Source organism: Mesoplodon densirostris, chromosome 4 (assembly GCF_025265405.1).
Source record: "Mesoplodon densirostris isolate mMesDen1 chromosome 4, mMesDen1 primary haplotype, whole genome shotgun sequence".
NCBI lineage: Eukaryota > Metazoa > Chordata > Mammalia > Artiodactyla > Ziphiidae > Mesoplodon > Mesoplodon densirostris.
Window position 1 is genome coordinate 113,184,948 of NC_082664.1, and position 20,078 is coordinate 113,205,025.

General features: G+C 53.8%; 7 non-coding genes across 7 annotated transcripts; all 7 read right to left on the minus strand.

Moving 5' to 3' along the window:
• Positions 1-638: 638 nt before the first annotated feature.
• LOC132489985 (small nucleolar RNA SNORD116) lies at positions 639-731 on the minus strand. The gene has a single exon (XR_009532349.1). It is a non-coding gene; the product is annotated as a small nucleolar RNA SNORD116 (small nucleolar RNA).
• A 2,684-nt stretch (positions 732-3,415) lies between these two features.
• LOC132489986 (small nucleolar RNA SNORD116) lies at positions 3,416-3,508 on the minus strand. Its single transcript, XR_009532350.1, has one exon. It is a non-coding gene; the product is annotated as a small nucleolar RNA SNORD116 (small nucleolar RNA).
• A 2,684-nt stretch (positions 3,509-6,192) lies between these two features.
• On the minus strand, positions 6,193-6,285 carry LOC132489987 (small nucleolar RNA SNORD116). The gene has a single exon (XR_009532351.1). It is a non-coding gene; the product is annotated as a small nucleolar RNA SNORD116 (small nucleolar RNA).
• Positions 6,286-8,969: 2,684 nt separating this feature from the next.
• LOC132489988 (small nucleolar RNA SNORD116) lies at positions 8,970-9,062 on the minus strand. The gene has a single exon (XR_009532352.1). It is a non-coding gene; the product is annotated as a small nucleolar RNA SNORD116 (small nucleolar RNA).
• A 2,684-nt stretch (positions 9,063-11,746) lies between these two features.
• LOC132489486 (small nucleolar RNA SNORD116) lies at positions 11,747-11,839 on the minus strand. Its single transcript, XR_009531896.1, has one exon. It is a non-coding gene; the product is annotated as a small nucleolar RNA SNORD116 (small nucleolar RNA).
• A 2,684-nt stretch (positions 11,840-14,523) lies between these two features.
• LOC132489989 (small nucleolar RNA SNORD116) lies at positions 14,524-14,616 on the minus strand. Its single transcript, XR_009532353.1, has one exon. It is a non-coding gene; the product is annotated as a small nucleolar RNA SNORD116 (small nucleolar RNA).
• Positions 14,617-17,301: 2,685 nt separating this feature from the next.
• LOC132489990 (small nucleolar RNA SNORD116) lies at positions 17,302-17,394 on the minus strand. Its single transcript, XR_009532354.1, has one exon. It is a non-coding gene; the product is annotated as a small nucleolar RNA SNORD116 (small nucleolar RNA).
• Between the last annotated feature and the right edge of the window lie 2,684 nt (positions 17,395-20,078).

The window sequence follows — 20,078 nt, forward strand, 5'->3', positions numbered from 1 at the left end:
CCTTGCCATCTTCTGCAGGCCAGCAGACACCACGCAGGCTTCAATGCAGCACTCGGTCCTAACCCCACTCCACGATGACCCACTTAGTGCCAAAACTCTGTCGGGATCTGCAGTGGAGTAGCCGACATGGGCAATACCTAGCCCTAATCCATCAGCTCCCTTCCGTTGAAGACCAACCCCAGCCCACACCCACCCACTGCTCCATCCCCACCGGGCACTAAAGAAATTCAACGCGCCAAAACAAATGACTAGGAGGGACACAGGCCTGGCCTGAGGCTCCAGGCTCCAACCAGGGACGCTTCCTCATTTTGGCTTCCAGAAATAGCCCCCGAAGCTGCATGCACAAATGTGATCCTGGCCAAAGCACACCTTTCCAAGCTGCAAGCTTCCTGGGCCTGCACCAGCACGCACTCCGACTCTGAAGACCAGCAGGAGAGCCTTCCCCCTCGCATGCCCTCAATGGTCTTTCAGCAGGGACCTAATATGCGTAGATGACCCAGCTTATGGGCAGACACAGTGGACCCCCAGATAGGAGCACCTCGAATTCTGGAACCCTGGTGTGTGTTTGCATGCATGTCAGAAGGGGACGCTGGCACTCACTCCTCACTCTCCCCTACCCCCGAGAGACGAAAAGTGCTGGACCTCAGATTCGATGAGGAGACGGTAGAGTGTTCTCACTCATTTTGTTCAGATTTTCCAAGGAATGCATACAAGGGTGTCATCATCGATCCAAGCACAGGCTGGGATGCTGCAGAACACAACCGGGCATGCCGTGGGGGTCTGAAGAGGAGAGATGACCTCGGAGTACTCCAAAACCCTGGGGAATCCACAGCCCTCAGGCCACTCAGAAAGAGCAACAGTCAATCCACTCTTGCAGCCACTGGGACCGTCTGAGGAAAACCTCATATCCAATGGCACATCTTAGGGTGGGTGAAAGCCTACCTTCCTGAGTTAGCCAGAGCCACGCGTAGCAACATGCCCCCGCATCATTTTTCCTCTTTTCCTTAGCACCTGCAGTCATCAGCCAACGCGTAGGTCTTCTTGTCTTTGCCGATGGCCAGCCTCGTCCAGCAGCTGCACCTGAGAACTGGACATAAATCAGGCAGGCTTCAGAATTGGACCGGTGTACTCAGAGATCATGATTCATGAGAATTTTTACCTGGGCTTGAGCTCGAACCCTGCCTCCCAAGGACGTCTACCTTTACAGAGAACTCAATGTTTGTCTGACAGCACGACTGCAGGAAGTAAGGTGTGTACCTTGGCTGGTACGTGAGAGGGTATATTTTTGTTTTCACGCATGTGCGCTTGTGTGACTGTTACTGCACACGAGGACGCGCTTGTGGGCGTCTTTGTGTGCCTCTGAATCCGCTCCTTGCTCTCTGTGTGTCCCTGTGGCCCTCTCCTGAGACCTCGAACCATAAAAGCCAGAGTTTATACGCAGCGTCCTGGATTTGGAACCCCACACTGAATGGAGAAAGACCTCTTCAAGCTTCAACAGACTGAATGTGAACTTTGAAACCCAGGGGGTTTTGAAATAGGCCACGGACTTCCACTCTTCCACAACCAAGCCTTCTGACCAATGCACAAACACCTGACGAGACCTGCTTTCCGACAGTGGGTGTAACATATAGATGGACCCAGAAATCCTGCAACCTAGTAGAATATGTAATGTGCACTTGGGGCCACTCCCATCATTTTTAGGACCAAGGAAACCTCCTATGGGCGGGCCGACCTGCGACTGGCAACACACAAGATGCAGCCCAGCACCTCTCAAGGGGCTAACATAATTCGGCCCAACTGCCAATTACTGCCAACTATGCCAAATCACTTTGCGAGGACCCATGGGAATGCCCACCACAGGAAGTGGTGGGCTTCAGTAACCAAGACCCACGTTCAAACCCCACTGCGGAAACTAGGCTAGCTTCCCAGGCACGTGTTGCCAGCATCCAGCCACCAGGTTTGGCGGCCCTGAACCCGGAGGAAACACTCAAATTCTTGACAGTGTTGTCGTACGTGCCCTCCTCCTGCCCACCGGGTAAGTCGAACCTACTGGAAGCCACAGACATCATTCAAACACGGGGTCACTGTATACCAGGGATGGCAGACTGCAAACATGACTGCTTTGATGACAGTGACCATACCCCATGCATCCTGGCACTTCTTCACTGACAGAGTGACACTACCGAGAACCTCCCAGATGTCAAAGGCACTCTCCCCGAGGACCACAGACTGATTTCCAATGGAAGAACTCTGCTTCGCGAGGGGACCTGCAAGCTTCAAAGGGCACAGTGGCTGTCCACGGCAGCGCACCTGGCATCAGAACACTGAACGCATCTCTGCTCCGCCAACGGACTGCTCCAGATAAACCACTAGCTATCCAAAACTCCTGCGTGCCACAAGGGCTGGCCGCATCAGGCCCTCTCGGAGAAACACTTTCGCTTTGCACATTCCCAAACAAGGAAACAAAGTGGCCAAAGGGCATGTTCGCATAACCCAAATACCCCCAAGGTGAGCGGCACAGACGCTTCAACATGTCTAACTTCTCGGCATCCCGCAAGACACCCTTTGGGCGACATACCTCCGGCAACGGGATCACAACTCTACGCAGGTTAAGTATGTAACCACATCCTCATGTACTGCCAAAGCCATCCCCTTCGTGGGCAGCTGATGCCAGCACATCACGAACAGGACGCATTCTTGGGAAGACGTGGCCAGCCCCTGCAACCCAATCATGACAGCCCATCCCACGACATCACACAGGACATGTCCTCATGATGCCTTGCCATCTTCTGCAGGCCAGCAGCCACCACGCAGGCTTCAATGCAGCACTCGGTCCTAACCCCACTCCACGATGACCCACTTAGTGCCAAAACTCTGTCGGGATCTGCAGTGGAGTAGCCGACATGGGCAATACCTAGCCCTAATCCATCAGCTCCCTTCCGTTGAAGACCAACCCCAGCCCACACCCAACCACTGCTCCATCCCCACCGGGCACTAAAGAAATTCAACGCGCCAAAACAAATGACTAGGAGGGACACAGGCCTGGCCTGAGGCTCCAGGCTCCAACCAGGGACGCTTCCTCATTTTGGCTTCCAGAAATAGCCCCCGAAGCTGCATGCACAAATGTGATCCTGGCCAAAGCACACCTTTCCAAGCTGCAAGCTTCCTGGGCCTGCACCAGCATGCACTCCGACTCTGAAGACCAGCAGGAGAGCCTTCCCCCTCGCATGCCCTCAATGGTCTTTCAGCAGGGACCTAATATGCGTAGATGACCCAGCTTATGGGCAGACACAGTGGACCCCCAGATAGGAGCACCTCGAATTCTGGAACCCTGGTGTGTGTTTGCATGCATGTCAGAAGGGGACGCTGGCACTCACTCCTCACTCTCCCCTACCCCCGAGAGACGAAAAGTGCTGGACCTCAGATTCGATGAGGAGACGGTAGAGTGTTCTCACTCATTTTGTTCAGATTTTCCAAGGAATGCATACAAGGGTGTCATCATCGATCCAAGCACAGGCTGAGATGCTGCAGAACACAACCGGGCATGCCGTGGGGGTCTGAAGAGGAGAGATGACCTCGGAGTACTCCAAAACCCTGGGGAATCCACAGCCCTCAGGCCACTCAGAAAGAGCAACAGTCAATCCACTCTTGCAGCCACTGGGACCGTCTGAGGAAAACCTCATATCCAATGGCACATCTTAGGGTGGGTGAAAGCCTACCTTCCTGAGTTAGCCAGAGCCACGCGTAGCAACATGCCCCCGCGTCATGTTTCCACTTTTCCTTAGCACCTGCAGTCATCAGCCAACACGTAGGTCTTCTTGTCTTTGCCGACGGCCAGCCTCGTCCAGCAGCTGCACCTGAGAACTGGACATAAATCAGGCAGGCTTCAGAATTGGACCGGTGTACTCAGAGATCATGATTCATGAGAATTTTTACCTGGGCTTGAGCTCGGACCCTGTCTCCCAAGGATGTCTACCTTTACAGAGAACTCAATGTTTGTCTGACAGCACGACTGCAGGAAATAAGGCGTGTACGTTGGCCGGTACGTGAGAGGGTATATTTTTGTTTTCACGCATGTGCGCGTGTGTGACTGTTACTGCACACGAGAACGCGCTTGTGGGCGTCTTCGTGTGCCTCTGAATCCGCATCTTGCTCTCTGTGTGTCCCTGTGGCCCTCTCCTGAGACCTCGAACCATAAAAGCCAGAGTTTATACGCAGCGTCCTGGATTTGGAACCACCAACTGAATGTAGAAAGACCTCTTCAAGCTTCAACAGACTGAATGTGAACTTTGAAACCCAGGGGGTTTTGAAATAGGCCACGGACTTCCACTCTTCCACAACCAAGCCTTCTGACCAATGCACAAACACCTGACGAGACCTGCTTTCCGACCGTGGGTGTAACATATAGATGGACCCAGAAATCCTGCAACCTAGTAGAATATGTAATGTGCACTTGGGGCCACTCCCATCATTTTTAGGACCAAGGAAACCTCCTATGGGCGGGCCGACCTGTGACTGGCAACACGCAAGATGCAGCCCGGCACCTCTCAAGGGGCTAACATAATTCGGCCCAACTGCCAATTACTGCCAACTATGCCAAATCACTTTGCGAGGACCCATGGGAATGCCCACCACAGGAAGTGGTGGGCTTCAGTAACCAAGACCCACGTTCAAACCCCACTGCGGAAACTAGGCTAGCTTCCCAGGCACGTGTTGCCAGCATCCAGCCACCAGGTTTGGCGGCCCTGAACCCGGAGGAAACACTCAAATTCTTGACAGTGTTGTCGTACGTGCCCTCCTCCTGCCCACCGGGTAAGTCGAACCTACTGGAAGCCACAGACATCATTCAAACACGGGGTCACTGTATACCAGGGATGGCAGACTGCAAACATGACTGCTTTGATGACACTGACCATACCCCATGCATCCTGGCACTTCTTCACTGACAGAGTGACACTACCGAGAACCTCCCAGATGTCAAAGGCACTCTCCCCGAGGACCACAGACTGATTTCCAATGGAAGAACTCTGCTTCGCGAGGGGACCTGCAAGCTTCAAAGGGCACAGTGGCTGTCCACGGCAGCGCACCTGGCATCAGAACACTGAACGCATCTCTGCTCCGCCAACGGACTGCTCCAGATAAACCACTAGCTATCCAAAACTCCTGCGTGCCACAAGGGCTGGCCGCATCAGGCCCTCTCGGAGAAACACTTTCGCTTTGCACATTCCCAAACAAGGAAACAAAGTGGCCAAAGGGCATGTTCGCATAACCCAAATACCCCCAAGGTGAGCGGCACAGACGCTTCAACATGTCTAACTTCTCGGCATCCCGCAAGACACCCTTTGGGCGACATACCTCCGACAATGGGATCACAAATCTACGCAGGTTAAGTATGTAACCACATCCTCATGTACTGCCAAAGCCATCCCCTTCGTGGGCAGCTGATGCCAGCACATCACGAACAGGACGCATTATTGGGAAGACGTGGCCAGCCCCTGCAACCCAATCATGACAGCCCATCCCACGACATCACACAGGACATGTCCTCATGATGCCTTGCCATCTTCTGCAGGCCAGCAGCCACCACGCAGGCTTCAATGCAGCACTCGGTCCTAACCCCACTCCACGATGACCCACTTAGTGCCAAAACTCTGTCGGGATCTGCAGTGGAGTAGCTGACATGGGCAATACCTAGCCCTAATCCATCAGCTCCCTTCCGTTGAAGACCAACCCCAGCCCACACCCAACCACTGCTCCATCCCCACCGGGCACTAAAGAAATTCAACGCGCCAAAACAAATGACTAGGAGGGACACAGGCCTGGCCTGAGGCTCCAGGCTCCAACCAGGGACGCTTCCTCATTTTGGCTTCCAGAAATAGCCCCCGAAGCTGCATGCACAAATGTGATCCTGGCCAAAGCACACCTTTCCAAGCTGCAAGCTTCCTGGGCCTGCACCAGCATGCACTCCGACTCTGAAGACCAGCAGGAGAGCCTTCCCCCTCGCATGCCCTCAATGGTCTTTCAGCAGGGACCTAATATGCGTAGATGACCCAGCTTATGGGCAGACACAGTGGACCCCCAGATAGGAGCACCTCGAATTCTGGAACCCTGGTGTGTGTTTGCATGCATGTCAGAAGGGGACGCTGGCACTCACTCCTCACTCTCCCCTACCCCCGAGAGACGAAAAGTGCTGGACCTCAGATTCGATGAGGAGACGGTAGAGTGTTCTCACTCATTTTGTTCAGATTTTCCAAGGAATGCATACAAGGGTGTCATCATCGATCCAAGCACAGGCTGAGATGCTGCAGAACACAACCGGGCATGCCGTGGGGGTCTCAAGAGGAGAGATGACCTCGGAGTACTCCAAAACCCTGGGGAATCCACAGCCCTCAGGCCACTCAGAAAGAGCAACAGTCAATCCACTCTTGCAGCCACTGGGACCGTCTGAGGAAAACCTCATATCCAATGGCACATCTTAGGGTGGGTGAAAGCCTACCTTCCTGAGTTAGCCAGAGCCACGCGTAGCAACATGCCCCCGCGTCATGTTTCCACTTTTCCTTAGCACCTGCAGTCATCAGCCAACACGTAGGTCTTCTTGTCTTTGCCGACGGCCAGCCTCGTCCAGCAGCTGCACCTGAGAACTGGACATAAATCAGGCAGGCTTCAGAATTGGACCGGTGTACTCAGAGATCATGATTCATGAGAATTTTTACCTGGGCTTGAGCTCGGACCCTGTCTCCCAAGGATGTCTACCTTTACAGAGAACTCAATGTTTGTCTGACAGCACGACTGCAGGAAATAAGGCGTGTACGTTGGCCGGTACGTGAGAGGGTATATTTTTGTTTTCACGCATGTGCGCGTGTGTGACTGTTACTGCACACGAGAACGCGCTTGTGGGCGTCTTCGTGTGCCTCTGAATCCGCATCTTGCTCTCTGTGTGTCCCTGTGGCCCTCTCCTGAGACCTCGAACCATAAAAGCCAGAGTTTATACACAGCGTCCTGGATTTGGAACCACCAACTGAATGTAGAAAGACCTCTTCAAGCTTCAACAGACTGAATGTGAACTTTGAAACCCAGGGGGTTTTGAAATAGGCCACGGACTTCCACTCTTCCACAACCAAGCCTTCTGACCAATGCACAAACACCTGACGAGACCTGCTTTCCGACCGTGGGTGTAACATATAGATGGACCCAGAAATCCTGCAACCTAGTAGAATATGTAATGTGCACTTGGGGCCACTCCCATCATTTTTAGGACCAAGGAAACCTCCTATGGGCGGGCCGACCTGCGACTGGCAACACACAAGATGCAGCCCGGCACCTCTCAAGGGGCTAACATAATTCGGCCCAACTGCCAATTACTGCCAACTATGCCAAATCACTTTGCGAGGACCCATGGGAATGCCCACCACAGGAAGTGGTGGGCTTCAGTAACCAAGACCCACGTTCAAACCCCACTGCGGAAACTAGGCTAGCTTCCCAGGCACGTGTTGCCAGCATCCAGCCACCAGGTTTGGCGGCCCTGAACCCGGAGGAAACACTCAAATTCTTGACAGTGTTGTCGTACGTGCCCTCCTCCTGCCCACCGGGTAAGTCGAACCTACTGGAAGCCACAGACATCATTCAAACACGGGGTCACTGTATACCAGGGATGGCAGACTGCAAACATGACTGCTTTGATGACACTGACCATACCCCATGCATCCTGGCACTTCTTCACTGACAGAGTGACACTACCGAGAACCTCCCAGATGTCAAAGGCACTCTCCCCGAGGACCACAGACTGATTTCCAATGGAAGAACTCTGCTTCGCGAGGGGACCTGCAAGCTTCAAAGGGCACAGTGGCTGTCCACGGCAGCGCACCTGGCATCAGAACACTGAACGCATCTCTGCTCCGCCAACGGACTGCTCCAGATAAACCACTAGCTATCCAAAACTCCTGCGTGCCAGAAGGGCTGGCCGCATCATGCCCTCTCGGAGAAACACTTTCGCTTTGCACATTCCCAAACAAGGAAACAAAGTGGCCAAAGGGCATGTTCGCATAACCCAAATACCCCCAAGGTGAGCGGCACAGACGCTTCAACATGTCTAACTTCTCGGCATCCCGCAAGACACCCTTTGGGCGACATACCTCCGACAATGGGATCACAAATCTACGCAGGTTAAGTATGTAACCACATCCTCATGTACTGCCAAAGCCATCCCCTTCGTGGGCAGCTGATGCCAGCACATCACGAACAGGACGCATTCTTGGGAAGACGTGGCCAGCCCCTGCAACCCAATCATGACAGCCCATCCCACGACATCACACAGGACATGTCCTCATGATGCCTTGCCATCTTCTGCAGGCCAGCAGCCACCACGCAGGCTTCAATGCAGCACTCGGTCCTAACCCCACTCCACGATGACCCACTTAGTGCCAAAACTCTGTCGGGATCTGCAGTGGAGTAGCCGACATGGGCAATACCTAGCCCTAATCCATCAGCTCCCTTCCGTTGAAGACCAACCCCAGCCCACACCCAACCACTGCTCCATCCCCACCGGGCACTAAAGAAATTCAACGCGCCAAAACAAATGACTAGGAGGGACACAGGCCTGGCCTGAGGCTCCAGGCTCCAACCAGGGACGCTTCCTCATTTTGGCTTCCAGAAATAGCCCCCGAAGCTGCATGCACAAATGTGATCCTGGCCAAAGCACACCTTTCCAAGCTGCAAGCTTCCTGGCCCTGCACCAGCACGCACTCTGACTCTGAAGACCAGCAGGAGAGCCTTCCCCCTCGCATGCCCTCAATGGTCTTTCAGCAGGGACCTAATATGCGTAGATGACCCAGCTTATGGGCAGACACAGTGGACCCCCAGATAGGAGCACCTCGAATTCTGGAACCCTGGTGTGTGTTTGCATGCATGTCAGAAGGGGACGCTGGCACTCACTCCTCACTCTCCCCTACCCCCGAGAGACGAAAAGTGCTGGACCTCAGATTCGATGAGGAGACGGTAGAGTGTTCTCACTCATTTTGTTCAGATTTTCCAAGGAATGCATACAAGGGTGTCATCATCGATCCAAGCACAGGCTGAGATGCTGCAGAACACAACCGGGCATGCCGTGGGGGTCTGAAGAGGAGAGATGACCTCGGAGTACTCCAAAACCCTGGGGAATCCACAGCCCTCAGGCCACTCAGAAAGAGCAACAGTCAATCCACTCTTGCAGCCACTGGGACCGTCTGAGGAAAACCTCATATCCAATGGCACATCTTAGGGTGGGTGAAAGCCTACCTTCCTGAGTTAGCCAGAGCCACGCGTAGCAACATGCCCCCGCATCATTTTTCCTCTTTTCCTTAGCACCTGCAGTCATCAGCCAACGCGTAGGTCTTCTTGTCTTTGCCGACGGCCAGCCTCGTACAGCAGCTGCACCTGAGAACTGGACATAAATCAGGCAGGCTTCAGAATTGGACTGGTGTACTCAGAGATCATGATTCCTGAGAATTTTTACCTGGGCTTGAGCTCGAACCCTGCCTCCCAAGGACGTCTACCTTTACAGATAACTCAATGTTTGTCTGACAGCACGACTGCAGGAAGTAAGGTGTGTACCTTGGCTGGTACGTGAGAGGGTATATTTTTGTTTTCACGCATGTGCGCTTGTGTGACTGTTACTGCACACGAGGACGCGCTTGTGGGCGTCTTTGTGTGCCTCTGAATCCGCACCTTGCTCTCTGTGTGTCCCTGTGGCCCTCTCCTGAGACCTCGAACCATAAAAGCCAGAGTTTATACGCAGCGTCCTGGATTTGGAACCCCCAACTGAATGGAGAAAGACCTCTTCAAGCTTCAACAGACTGAATGTGAACTTTGAAACCCAGGGGGTTTTGAAATAGGCCACGGACTTCCACTCTTCCACAACCAAGCCTTCTGACCAATGCACAAACACCTGACGAGACCTGCTTTCCGACAGTGGGTGTAACATATAGATGGACCCAGAAATCCTGCAACCTAGTAGAATATGTAATGTGCACTTGGGGCCACTCCCATCATTTTTAGGACCAAGGAAACCTCCTATGGGCGGGCCGACCTGCGACTGGCTACAGGCAAGATGCAGCCCGTCACCTCTCAAGGGGCTAACGAAATTCGGCCCAACTGCCAATTGTTGCCAACTATGCCAAATAACATTGCGAGGACCCATGGGAATGCCCACCACAGGAAGTGGTGGGCTTCAGTAACCAAGACCCACATTCAAACCCCACTGCGGAAACTAGGCTAGCTTCCCAGGCACGTGTTGCCAGCATCCAGCCACCAGGTTTGGCGGCCCTGAACCCGGAGGAAACACTCAAATTCTTGACAGTGTTGTCGTACGTGCCCTCCTCCTGCCCACCGGGTAAGTCGAACCTACTGGAAGCCACAGACATCATTCAAACACGGGGTCACTGTATACCAGGGATGGCAGACTGCAAACATGACTGCTTTGATGACACTGACCATACCCCATGCATCCTGGCACTTCTTCACTGACAGAGTGACACTACCGAGAACCTCCCAGATGTCAAAGGCACTCTCCCCGAGGACCACAGACCGATTTCCAATGGAAGAACTCTGCTTCGCGAGGGGACCTGCAAGCTTCAAAGGGCACAGTGGCTGTCCACGGCAGCGCACCTGGCATCAGAACACTGAACGCATCTCTGCTCCGCCAACGGACTGCTCCAGATAAACCACTAGCTATCCAAAACTCCTGCGTGCCACAAGGGCTGGCCGCATCATGCCCTCTCGGAGAAACACTTTCGCTTTGCACATTCCCAAACAAGGAAACAAAGTGGCCAAAGGGCATGTTCGCATAACCCAAATACCCCCAAGGTGAGCGGCACAGACGCTTCAACATGTCTAACTTCTCGGCATCCCGCAAGACACCCTTTGGGCGACATACCTCCGGCAACGGGATCACAACTCTACGCAGGTTAAGTATGTAACCACATCCTCATGTACTGCCAAAGCCATCCCCTTCGTGGGCAGCTGATGCCAGCACATCACGAACAGGACGCATTCTTGGGAAGACGTGGCCAGCCCCTGCAACCCAATCATGACAGCCCATCCCACGACATCACACAGGACATGTCCTCATGATGCCTTGCCATCTTCTGCAGGCCAGCAGCCACCACGCAGGCTTCAATGCAGCACTCGGTCCTAACCCCACTCCACGATGACCCACTTAGTGCCAAAACTCTGTCGGGATCTGCAGTGGAGTAGCCGACATGGGCAATACCTAGCCCTAATCCATCAGCTCCCTTCCGTTGAAGACCAACCCCAGCCCTCACCCAACCACTGCTCTATCCCCACCGGGCACTAAAGAAATTCAACGCGCCAAAACAAATGACTAGGAGGGACACAGGCCTGGCCTGAGGCTCCAGGCTCCAACCAGGGACGCTTCCTCATTTTGGCTTCCAGAAATAGCCCCCGAAGCTGCATGCACAAATGTGATCCTGGCCAAAGCACACCTTTCCAAGCTGCAAGCTTCCTGGGCCTGCACCAGCACGCACTCCGACTCTGAAGACCAGCAGGAGAGCCTTCCCCCTCGCATGCCCTCAATGGTCTTTCAGCAGGGACCTAATATGCGTAGATGACCCAGTTTATGGGCAGACACAGTGGACCCCCAGATAGGAGCACCTCGAATTCTGGAACCCTGGTGTGTGTTTGCATGCATGTCAGAAGGGGACGCTGGCACTCACTCCTCACTCTCCCCTACCCCCGAGAGACGAAAAGTGCTGGACCTCAGATTCGATGAGGAGACGGTAGAGTGTTCTCACTCATTCTGTTCAGATTTTCCAAGGAATGCATACAAGGGTGTCATCATCGATCCAAGCACAGGCTGGGATGCTGCAGAACACAACCGGGCATGCCGTGGGGGTCTGAAGAGGAGAGATGACCTCGGAGTACTCCAAAACCCTGGGGAATCCACAGCCCTCAGGCCACTCAGAAAGAGCAACAGTCAATCCACTCTTGCAGCCACTGGGACCGTCTGAGGAAAACCTCATATCCAATGGCACATCTTAGGGTGGGTGAAAGCCTACCTTCCTGAGTTAGCCAGAGCCACACGTAGCAACATGCCCCCGCATCATTTTTCCTCTTTTCCTTAGCACCTGCAGTCATCAGCCAACGCGTAGGTCTTCTTGTCTTTGCCGACGGCCAGCCTCGTCCAGCAGCTGCACCTGAGAACTGGACATAAATCAGGCAGGCTTCAGAATTGGACTGGTGTACTCAGAGATCATGATTCCTGAGAATTTTTACCTGGGCTTGAGCTCGAACCCTGCCTCCCAAGGACGTCTACCTTTACAGATAACTCAATGTTTGTCTGACAGCACGACTGCAAGAAGTAAGGTGTGTACCTTGGCTGGTACGTGAGAGGGTATATTTTTGTTTTCACGCATGTGCGCTTGTGTGACTGTTACTGCACACGAGGACGCGCTTGTGGGCGTCTTTGTGTGCCTCTGAATCCGCAACTTGCTCTCTGTGTGTCCCTGTGGCCCTCTCCTGAGACCTCGAACCATAAAAGCCAGAGTTTATACGCAGCGTCCTGGATTTGGAACCCCACACTGAATGGAGAAAGACCTCTTCAAGCTTCAACAGACTGAATGTGAACTTTGAAACCCAGGGGGTTTTGAAATAGGCCACGGACTTCCACTCTTCCACAACCAAGCCTTCTGACCAATGCACAAACACCTGACGAGACCTGCTTTCCGACAGTGCGTGTAACATATAGATGGACCCAGAAATCCTGCAACCTAGTAGAATATGTAATGTGCACTTGGGGCCACTCCCATCATTTTTAGGACCAAGGAAACCTCCTATGGGCGGGCCGACCTGCGACTGGCTACAGGCAAGATGCAGCCCGTCACCTCTCAAGGGGCTAACGAAATTCGGCCCAACTGCCAATTGTTGCCAACTATGCCAAATCACTTTGCGAGGACCCATGGGAATGCCCACCACAGGAAGTGGTGGGCTTCAGTAACCAAGACCCACATTGAAACCCCACTGCGGAAACTAGGCTAGCTTCCCAGGCACGTGTTGCCAGCATCCAGCCACCAGGTTTGGCGGCCCTGAACCCGGAGGAAACACTCAAATTCTTGACAGTGTTGTCGTACGTGCCCTCCTCCTGCCCACCGGGTAAGTCGAACCTACTGGAAGCCACAGACATCATTCAAACACGGGGTCACTGTATACCAGGGATGGCAGACTGCAAACATGACTGCTTTGATGACACTGACCATACCCCATGCATCCTGGCACTTCTTCACTGACAGAGTGACACTACCGAGAACCTCCCAGATGTCAAAGGCACTCTCCCCGAGGACCACAGACCGATTTCCAATGGAAGAACTCTGCTTCGCGAGGGGACCTGCAAGCTTCAAAGGGCACAGTGGCTGTCCACGGCAGCGCACCTGGCATCAGAACACTGAACACATCTCTGCTCCGCCAACGGACTGCTCCAGATAAACCACTAGCTATCCAAAACTCCTGCGTGCCACAAGGGCTGGCCGCATCATGCCCTCTCGGAGAAACACTTTCGCTTTGCACATTCCCAAACAAGGAAACAAAGTGGCCAAAGGGCATGTTCGCATAACCCAAATACCCCCAAGGTGAGCGGCACAGACGCTTCAACATGTCTAACTTCTCGGCATCCCGCAAGACACCCTTTGGGCGACATACCTCCGGCAACGGGATCACAACTCTACGCAGGTTAAGTATGTAACCACATCCTCATGTACTGCCAAAGCCATCCCCTTCGTGGGCAGCTGATGCCAGCACATCACGAACAGGACGCATTCTTGGGAAGACGTGGCCAGCCCCTGCAACCCAATCATGACAGCCCATCCCACGACATCACACAGGACATGTCCTCATGATGCCTTGCCATCTTCTGCAGGCCAGCAGCCACCACGCAGGCTTCAATGCAGCACTCGGTCCTAACCCCACTCCACGATGACCCACTTAGTGCCAAAACTCTGTCGGGATCTGCAGTGGAGTAGCCGACATGGGCAATACCTAGCCCTAATCCATCAGCTCCCTTCCGTTGAAGACCAACCCCAGCCCACACCCAACCACTGCTCCATCCCCACCGGGCACTAAAGAAATTCAACGCGCCAAAACAAATGACTAGGAGGGACACAGGCCTGGCCTGAGGCTCCAGGCTCCAACCAGGGACGCTTCCTCATTTTGGCTTCCAGAAATAGCCCCCGCAGCTGCATGCACAAATGTGATCCTGGCCAAAGCACACCTTTCCAAGCTGCAAGCTTCCTGGGCCTGCACCAGCATGCACTCCGACTCTGAAGACCAGCAGGAGAGCCTTCCCCCTCGCATGCCCTCAATGGTCTTTCAGCAGGGACCTAATATGCGTAGATGACCCAGCTTATGGGCAGACACAGTGGACCCCCAGATAGGAGCACCTCGAATTCTGGAACCCTGGTGTGTGTTTGCATGCATGTCAGAAGGGGACGCTGGCACTCACTCCTCACTCTCCCCTACCCCCGAGAGACGAAAAGTGCTGGACCTCAGATTCGATGAGGAGACGGTAGAGTGTTCTCACTCATTTTGTTCAGATTTTCCAAGGAATGCATACAAGGGTGTCATCATCGATCCAAGCACAGGCTGGGATGCTGCAGAACACAACCGGGCATGCCGTGGGGGTCTGAAGAGGAGAGATGACCTCGGAGTACTCCAAAACCCTGGGGAATCCACAGCCCTCAGGCCACTCAGAAAGAGCAACAGTCAATCCACTCTTGCAGCCACTGGGACCGTCTGAGGAAAACCTCATATCCAATGGCACATCTTAGGGTGGGTGAAAGCCTACCTTCCTGAGTTAGCCAGAGCCACGCGTAGCAACATGCCCCCGCATCATTTTTCCTCTTTTCCTTAGCACCTGCAGTCATCAGCCAACGCGTAGGTCTTCTTGTCTTTGCCGACGGCCAGCCTCGTCCAGCAGCTGCACCTGAGAAGTGGACATAAATCAGGCAGGCTTCAGAATTGGACCGGTGTACTCAGAGATCATGATTCATGAGAATTTTTACCTGGGCTTGAGCTCGAACCCTGCCTCCCAAGGACGTCTACCTTTACAGATAACTCAATGTTTGTCTGACAGCACGACTGCAGGAAGTAAGGTGTGTACCTTGGCTGGTACGTGAGAGGGTATATTTTTGTTTTCACGCATGTGCGCTTGTGTGACTGTTACTGCACACGAGGACGCGCTTGTGGGCGTCTTTGTGTGCCTCTGAATCCGCACCTTGCTCTCTGTGTGTCCCTGTGGCCCTCTCCTGAGACCTCGAACCATAAAAGCCAGAGTTTATACGCAGCGTCCTGGATTTGGAACCCCACACTGAATGGAGAAAGACCTCTTCAAGCTTCAACAGACTGAATGTGAACTTTGAAACCCAGGGGGTTTTGAAATAGGCCACGGACTTCCACTCTTCCACAACCAAGCCTTCTGACCAATGCACAAACACCTGACGAGACCTGCTTTCCGACAGTGGGTGTAACATATAGATGGACCCAGAAATCCTGCAACCTAGTAGAATATGTAATGTGCACTTGGGGCCACTCCCATCATTTTTAGGACCAAGGAAACCTCCTATGGGCGGGCCGACCTGCGACTGGCTACAGGCAAGATGCAGCCCGTCACCTCTCAAGGGGCTAACGAAATTCGGCCCAACTGCCAATTGTTGCCAACTATGCCAAATCACTTTGTGAGGACCCATGGGAATGCCCACCACAGGAAGTGGTGGGCTTCAGTAATCAAGACCCACGTTCAAACCCCACTGCGGAAACTAGGCTAGCTTCCCAGGCACGTGTTGCCAGCATCCAGCCACCAGGTTTGGCGGCCCTGAACCCGGAGGAAACACTCAAATTCTTGACAGTGTTGTCCTACGTGCCCTCCTCCTGCCCACCGGGTAAGTCGAACCTACTGGAAGCCACAGACATCATTCAAACACGGGGTCACTGTATACCAGGGATGGCAGACTGCAAACACGACTGCTTTGATGACACTGACCATACCCCATGCATCCTGGCACTTCTTCACTGACAGAGTGACACTACCGAGAACCTCACAGAGATCAAAGGCACTCTCCCCGAGGACCAGAGACCGATTTCCAATGGAAGAACTCTGCTTCGCGAGGGGACCTGCAAGCTTCAAAGGGCACAGTGGCTGTCCACGGCAGCGCACGTGGCATCGGAACACTGAATGCATCTCTGCTCCGCCAACGGACTGCTCCAGATAAACCACTAGCTATCCAAAACTCCTGCGTGCCACAAGGGCTAGCCGCATCATGCCCTCTTGGAGAAACACTTTCGCTTTGCACATTCCCAAACAAGGAAACAAAGTGGCCAAAGGGCATGTTCGCATAACACAAATAACCCCAAGGTGAGCGGCACAGATGCTTCAACATATCTAACTTCTTGTCGTCCCGCAAGACACCCTTTGGGCGACATTCCTCCGGCAACCGGATCACAACTCTACGCAGGTTAAGTACGTAACCGCATCCTCATGTACTGCCAAAGCCATCCCCTTCGTGGGCAGCTGATGCCAGCACATCACGAACAGGACGCATTCTTGGGAAGACGTGGCCAGCTCCTGCAACCCAATCATGACAGCCCATCCCACGACATCACACCGGACACTGTCATCACGATGCCTTGCCGTCTTCTGTAGGCCAGCAGCCACCACGCAGGCTTCAATGCAGCACTCGGTCCTAACCCCACTCCACGATGACCCACTTAGTGCCAAAACTCTGTCGGGATCTGCAGTGGAGTAGCCGACATGGGCAATACCTAGCCCTAATCCATCAGCTCCCTTCCGTTGAAGACCAACCCCAGCCCACACCCACCCACTGCTCCATCCCCACCGGGCACTAAATGACTTCAACGCGTCAAAACAAATGACGGGGAGGGACACAGGCCTGGCCTGAGGCTCCAGGCTCCAACCAGGGACGCATCCTCATTTTGGCTTCCAGAAATAGCCCCCGAAGCTGCATGCACAAATGTGATCCTGGCCAAAGCACACCTTTCCAAGCTGCAAGCTTACTGGGCCTACACCAGCACGCACTCCGACACTGAAGACCAGCAGGAGAGCCTTCCCCCTCGCATGCCCTCAACGGTCTTTTAGCAGGGACCTAATATGCGTAGATGACCCAGCTTATGGGCAGACACAGTGGACCCCCAGATAGGAGCACCTCGAATTCTGGAACCCTGGTGTGTGTTTGCATGCAGGTCAGAAAGGGACGCTGGCCCTCACTCCTCACTCTCCCATACCCCCGAGAGACGAAACGTGCTGGACCTCAGATTCGATGAGGAGACGGTAGAGTGTTCTCACTCATTTTGTTCAGATTTTCCAAGGAATGCATACAAGGGTGTCATCATCGATCCAAGCACAGGCTGGGACGCTGCAGAACACAACCGTGCATGCCGTGGGGGTCTGAAGAGGAGAGATGACCTCGGAGTACACCAAAACCCTGGGGAATCTACAGCCCTCAGGCCACTCAGAAAGAGCAACAGTCAATCCACTCTTGCAGCCACTGGGACCGTCTGAGGAAAACCTCATATCCAATGGCACATCTTAGGGTGGGTGAATGCCTACCTTCCTGAGTTAGCCAGAGCCACGCGTAGCAACATGCCCCCGCGTCATGTTTCCACTTTTCCTTAGCACCTGCAGTCATCAGCCAACACGTAGGTCTTCTTGTCTTTGCCGACGGCCAGCCTCGTCCAGCAGCTGCACCTGAGAACTGGACATAAATCAGGCAGGCTTCAGAATTGGACCGGTGTACTCAGAGATCATGATTCATGAGAATTTTTACCTGGGCTTGAGCTCGAACCCTGCCTCCCAAGGACGTCTACCTTTACAGAGAACTCAATGTTTGTCTGACAGCACGACTGCAGGAAGTAAGGTGTGTACCTTGGCTGGTACGTGAGAGGGTATATTTTTGTTTTCACGCATGTGCGCTTGTGTGGCTGTTACTGCACACGAGGACGCGCTTGTGGGCGTCTTTGTGTGCCTCTGAATCCGCACCTTGCTCTCTGTGTGTCCCTGTGGCCCTCTCCTGAGACCTCGAACCATAAAAGCCAGAGTTTATACGCAGCGTCCTGGATTTGGACCCCCACACTGAATGGAGAAAGACCTCTTCAAGCTTCAACAGACTGAATGTGAACTTTGAAACCCAGGGGGTTTTGAAATAGGCCACGGACTTCCACTCTTCCACAACCAAGCCTTCTGACCAATGCACAAACACCTGACGAGACCTGCTTTCCGACAGTGTGTGTAACATATAGATGGACCCAGAAATCCTGCAACCTAGTAGAATATGTAATGTGCACTTGGGGCCACTCCCATCATTTTTAGGACCAAGGAAACCTCCTATGGGCGGGCCGACCTGCGACTGGCTACAGGCAAGATGCAGCCCGGCACCTCTCAAGGGGCTAACATAATTCGGCCCAACTGCCAATTACTGCCAACTATGCCAAATCACTTTGCGAGGACCCATGGGAATGCCCACCACAGGAAGTGGTGGGCTTCAGTAACCAAGACCCACGTTCAAACCCCACTGCGGAAACTAGGCTAGCTTCCCAGGCACGTGTTGCCAGCATCCAGCCACCAGGTTTGGCGGCCCTGAACCCGGAGGAAACACTCAAATTCTTGACAGTGTTCTCGTACGTGCCCTCCTCCTGCCCACCGGGTAAGTCGAACCTACTGGAAGCCACAGACATCATTCAAACACGGGGTCACTGTATACCAGGGATGGCAGACTGCAAACATGACTGCTTTGATGACAGTGACCATACCCCATGCATCCTGGCACTTCTTCACTGACAGAGTGACACTACCGAGAACCTCCCAGATGTCAAAGGCACTCTCCCCGAGGACCACAGACTGATTTCCAATGGAAGAACTCTGCTTCGCGAGGGGACCTGCAAGCTTCAAAGGGCACAGTGGCTGTCCACGGTAGCGCACCTGGCATCAGAACACTGAACGCATCTCTGCTCCGCCAACGGACTGCTCCAGATAAACCACTAGCTATCCAAAACTCCTGCGTGCCACAAGGGCTGGCCGCATCAGGCCCTCTCGGAGAAACACTTTCGCTTTGCACATTCCCAAACAAGGAAACAAAGTGGCCAAAGGGCATGTTCGCATAACCCAAATACCCCCAAGGTGAGCGGCACAGACGCTTCAACATGTCTAACTTCTCGGCATCCCGCAAGACACCCTTTGGGCGACATACCTCCGACAATGGGATCACAAATCTACGCAGGTTAAGTATGTAACCACATCCTCATGTACTGCCAAAGCCATCCCCTTCGTGGGCAGCTGATGCCAGCACATCACGAACAGGACGCATTATTGGGAAGACGTGGCCAGCCCCTGCAACCCAATCATGACAGCCCATCCCACGACATCACACAGGACATGTCCTCATGATGCCTTGCCATCTTCTGCAGGCCAGCAGCCACCACGCAGGCTTCAATGCAGCACTCGGTCCTAACCCCACTCCACGATGACCCACTTAGTGCCAAAACTCTGTCGGGATCTGCAGTGGAGTAGCCGACATGGGCAATACCTAGCCCTAATCCATCAGCTCCCTTCCGTTGAAGACCAACCCCAGCCCACACCCAACCACTGCTCCATCCCCACCGGGCACTAAAGAAATTCAACGCGCCAAAACAAATGACTAGGAGGGACACAGGCCTGGCCTGAGGCTCCAGGCTCCAACCAGGGACGCTTCCTCATTTTGGCTTCCAGAAATAGCCCCCGAAGCTGCATGCACAAATGTGATCCTGGCCAAAGCACACCTTTCCAAGCTGCAAGCTTCCTGGGCCTGCACCAGCATGCACTCCGACTCTGAAGACCAGCAGGAGAGCCTTCCCCCTCGCATGCCCTCAATGGTCTTTCAGCAGGGACCTAATATGCGTAGATGACCCAGCTTATGGGCAGACACAGTGGACCCCCAGATAGGAGCACCTCGAATTCTGGAACCCTGGTGTGTGTTTGCATGCATGTCAGAAGGGGACGCTGGCACTCACTCCTCACTCTCCCCTACCCCCGAGAGACGAAAAGTGCT